Consider the following 5471-nt stretch of genomic DNA (forward strand, 5'->3'; position numbering starts at 1 on the left):
ATAACAAATACATAAATATCCCAGATGCCCTTGCCCCTGCTCTGTTAAATGATACATTTGGCCAGAAGAATGTGGACAAAGCCCAAGAGACGTTGTGGGCAACTGCATAAAGAGGAAAACATTATAGATATAGATAGCCTGCAGCATCTCTTAGAACATTTCTTACAGAAGTGTGCATTTGTCAAAATGGATCAAGTCTGTATATGCCCGACCTTCTTCTAACCCCTTGAATCATTGTGGTATAATATGGTGGTCTAAAGAGAGATCAGAATCATGTAACTGCCATTTTGCTTGTATGTATACAGATGCACGCGTTCACAGTGAGATAGAGACGTCCAGGCAGACCATGCACTTAAGATGTTGTATTACAGCTCACTGCAGAGAGGACAACAATGGCCCATATATCAAACAGTCACCAGGCATGGCACACCCTTCCTTAAAGCAGAGAGAGAGAGAGACAGGCCATCATAGCTCTGTTCCAAAACCTAGTGAACTGTCTAGTGTCTGCAAGGGCAGCTGCCTTCTAAGGCAGCTTCCTTACTCAAATGGAACCTCATAATATTGTGTACTAACCAGATGCCAATAGTTTCCAATGACAAGCAATTTGTCTGTTTGCACTGAACAAAAAACCCTGTGTCGCATGACAAGCCAATCAAAACATATTAGATGTTTCCTGTACAGATATACTAAGTAGTAAATTGAATCATTTGGAAGTATGGAAGATTTTTGGTAACACTTTACCTTTATAATGCATTATATATAAAGGCTTTTAGTATTCATAATGTATGTTGAAATACATTATATCTGTTCACAATTGTATTCTTTTTTTTTGTTAAGAGAGTCTCTAATGCTCACCAAGGCTGCATTATTATCAAATATTATATTAAATATTGATATTATATATAAATTCTAAATTCTGTAGAAACGCTAAAATTGTAAAACATTATAACAATTAAAAAATGTTTTCTATTTTATTATATTTTAAAATGTATTCCTGTGATGGTAAAGTTGAATTCTCAGCAGATATTACTCCATTCTTCAGTCACATGAAGAATCCTTCAGAAAATCCTCCTTCAGAAATCATTTGGTGCTAAATTATTAATAATGTAAGGAATTTTAACTCAGTTGTAAGGGAATTAATTATTATTATTGATTCAGGTTTTGATAGGACTCGGATTTGCAGAGCCTAATTCAACCTGATTCGAATTGCTTCTAAATTTGATAGTTTACACTCTATCAGCTACTCGGCCAGCGAGAAGTTGATGTCAGTGTATATTACCAATTGAACATGTAAATTTTGTATTCTCCCTGGCCACTGGTGAAATACAATTATGATAATTAGTCAGCTCTTAAGAGAGGTAATTATTATGAGTAAGCTACGAGCTAGGCAGCAAGCAAGGATCTTTTGGCAATAGATTTGACCTTGAAATTATATGACACCAAACAATCGATTATTTATAAATGAAACATGAAATTTATTGGCTATTCTAGATTACATAACTTAAGTTAAAACACACAAACATACAGTTTCAGAGGAAGGAAAACGACTGCATCTGTTGGATAGGAGTTCTTCGATTTGTCTCAATGGAATGTGAGGGTTTGATGTGTGTCTGCATCATGTAGGTGGGTCCGTTGTGAGACATAGATCCTACAATAATAATTCTTATTTTTATCAATGTAATGTTAAAACTGTTTTTGCTGCTTAATATTTTTGTGGAAACATACTTTTTTAGGATTATTTAGTGAATCACAGGAATAAATTGCATGTTAATATATAAAAGTATCTTAGACCAGAAAACAGTTATTTTAAATTGTTTTAATATTTCACAATATTACTGTTTGTACTATATATGGTTTGTGGCTTTACGTGTATGTCATATTGTCACTTCATTATATGGCGATTTGTGGCAGGATAATCTATAATGTGGACCAGACTTTCTGCCAAAAGTCAAAAGACTGTCTATATATTGAGCTACAGACTTGCAAGTAATATACAAAACAAATTCCAGCCTTTCTCAATTTTCCTGATGACCGACCTTTCAATCTTTCTCATTCTGCCTTTCTCCCCTTATTCTTCTCCACCAGCAGGGATATCACATGCTAGATGACATACAAATAAATGGTGAGATCAGCAGGCCTTTGGCGGATTGGAGCAGATGTCTTTCGCAGATGTCATTGACGGGTGCTTGGCAGTGCTACTTCTTCCTACTCTCCTGACTTGATGTGGCACAGACGCAGATTGAGCTCATGATTGGCAGCTATGAATGCTCTGAAGAGACAGAGGAAAGCCTTGAACGCCTGAAATCACTCTGGAGACTCACTGAGAGTCTGTGGTGGGACATGCTCGCATCATCTCTGCCAGAACCACTAAACATGTTGACCTGTTTTTCTGAACAAAGAGACACAGTTTCTGGCCTATTGCCTTGTTCTCCTTTGCTTTAATGACTACAGTTTGTGTTGACAAATTCCCTCCTGAATTAATTTAGACAAAGACCAAAATAAATACTGCAACTTAATTTAAGTAAACAAGATCTTTAGTAGTGCTTAACTGTGTAAAATCTGCCACCACAAAGTTAGAGGGCTGTAGGTAATTGCTAGGGTACTTCCATTGCTAAAGTGTTTTGTTCTTTAGCAATGGAATATTAAGTTTATTTTGCTTATACTTATATAATAAGTATAAGCAAAATTAATAGAGAGGCCTACCTTAGTTAACAGTACTAACTAATGATGCCTCCTTTAGGGAGCTCAACTAATTAATCTTAAAAACCCAAAAAGTTGAACATTTAAATCTTTTTCAAAATTCAAAATCAAACCAACTGGGCTTTGTTCTAAAAAGTTCCTCATATTCCAATATTTGAATTGTTAGAATAGCATATTATGTGTACATAAAACATAGTTCGAAATAATTTATTTCAGGGATTAATTAATTAAGTCAGCAGGAGGGCAATATGTAACGAACACTTAATCATGCTGAAAACTGCTGAGCACAAAGGACAGGGTGTCCTTATCTGTCAAGCATATCAATATGGAGAGGAAAATAAAATAAAAGACACCTAATTCAGTCACAAATAAGTAATCACAAATAAGTAATGATTTAATGAAGTGTATTCTGAAGAAACATATATCAAATAAATCAACTCTGGCTGCAACATCCCATTATTCTATATTGTTGACAAATATTTCCAAAATATACTCTGGGACAGAGAGGCATAACGTCCTATCCAGAATAAATGTCTGTCTGTCTGTCTTTCTGTCTGTCTTTCTGTGGGTGTTAGAACAGCTGCACACTCCACTCTCACTCTGATTGACAGTGATGGATGGGAGAGGCTGGGAAGATGTTAATGAGAGATGAGAGAGAAAGCAAGAAGAAAAAGCAAGTGGAGAATAGTTCTGGAGTTGCACAGGAATGAAAGATTTTACTTTGTAGTGCTGACAAGACTGTACAGGTGTCAATGCCTGGATCACTAACAGGCAGGGCAGCGTAGAGCCAGACATATTTTGCATAGCAGCAAAAAAAAAAAAAAAAAAAAAAAAAAATATATATATATATATATATATATAAATATACCAAGAGTAAAAGGCAAAGGTTGTAATTATTTTGTATCAAAATGTATGCTAATATCTAATTTGACATGAAAACGTCTCGGTTATGTATGGTAACCCTCGTTCCCTGAAGGAGGGAACGGAGACGTCACGTCGTGACCGACGAATTGGGATATCGCTTCGATAGACCAATCTACTTCGAGTGTAAACTAAACGAGCCAATGCACATTGGCATGCAATTATTGCATCCAGCTGCCGCTGATCACAGCGTGAGTATAATAAGGCAGCAGGTGCAATGCATACCAGGTTTTCGCTGATGAGCCGAGCCGGCGACCCGGCCACTCAGCGGTGGTACAGCAACCGTGGCAACGGGACGAGACGTCTCCATTCCCTCCTTCAGGGAGCGAGGGTTACCATACATAACCGAGACATTCCCTTTCAGTCGAATTGGGATCCCTACCAAAGCGCCATGGTGCTGCCCCTTCCAGTGCCCTGTGCGAGCCGCCTGCGCCCCTATCTGGTGTAGGCCGGGGCTCGGGACAAGTAGTTCCACTCACACTTTTTCAAAGCACTACCTTACTAAGTTAGACTGGATAACACTGGGAAAACGTACCCGCTCCACTTGGAACAGGGACGCTGCGGAAGCCCCATCCTTCTCGAAGGAGGTTTCGGAAGCAATACACATATGGACATCCCTTAGGTGCATATGGAAGAATGGAGGTGATTGAACCCTCTTGGAATGGCAGAAGTCTGCCGGGGAAACACGGGCTCTATGGCTATACCGTGGGCTATACCCATACGAGAACCGCTTAGGTCTCAATATGGAACCCAGCCTTCCACGATTCCCGCGGATTCATCGTGAAGGCCCGACGCCGGACGTTGCGCCGCGTCCGCTGCCGAGGATAATGGAGGATCTCAACAGGGTCTACTGTAGGACACTCTGGAGCAGTTTTAGCAAGCCGACACTAACCGGGGACTCTCGGCGCCACTACCCGTTTGAGGTGAAAACACAGGAGGATACCGGCCCCACAGGCTATAGAATCTAGCGAACGTGTTGGGGGTCGCCCAGCCCGCAGCCCTACAAATATCTGCCAGCGAGGTGCCACAAGCCAACGCCCAGGAGGATGCAACACTTCTAGTTGAGTGAGCTCACAGCCTGAATGGGCAGGGCACACCCTGTCCCTGATAAACCAGGGTGACGGGACAGAGCAAAGCCAGGGCTGGGTCTGCCTCCTCCGGGGGCAGCGCTTGCAGGTTCACCACTTGGTCTTTGAAGGGTGTAGTGGGAACCTTGGGCATGTAGCCGGGCCGGGGCCTCAGGATTACCTGGGAGTCAGCCGGCCCAAACTCTAGGCAAGAATCGTCGACCGAAAATGCGTGCAGGTCCCCTACCCTCTTGATGGAGGCCAATGCATGCTTACCTACGGACTTCCCATTCACCGGGTCATGGTACGCAGCAATAGCAGCAACCTGGACTTTGAGGGTGGAGGGAGACAGCCTTCGCTCCAGCCCATGCTACAGAAAGGAAAGCACGACCGCAATCGGGCATCTCCGGGGGTCTTCTCGGCGAGAAGAACACCACTCGACGAACAGGTTCCACTTCAAGACGTAAGCGTGTCTCGTAGACGGTGCTCTTGCCGAAGTGATAGTGTTCACTACCTCCTGGGGTAGGTCACATAGAACCTCCGCATCCCGTCCAGGGACCAGACATGGAGTTTCCATAGGTCTGGACGCGGGTGCCAAATGGTGCCCCGTCTCTGAGTCAGTAGGTCCTTCCTCAGAGGAATCAGCCAAGGAGGGGCTGTCACGAGGAGCACTAGCTCGGGGAACCAGGTCCGAGTGGGCCAATATGGCGCCACTAGCAAGACTTGCTCCTCGTCCTCCCGGATTTTGCACAGTGTCTGTGCGAGAAGGCTCACTGGGGGAAA

This window comes from Sinocyclocheilus grahami, unplaced genomic scaffold (genome assembly GCF_001515645.1).
Source record: "Sinocyclocheilus grahami isolate Dianchi unplaced genomic scaffold, SAMN03320097.WGS_v1.1 scaffold882.1, whole genome shotgun sequence".
NCBI lineage: Eukaryota > Metazoa > Chordata > Actinopteri > Cypriniformes > Cyprinidae > Sinocyclocheilus > Sinocyclocheilus grahami.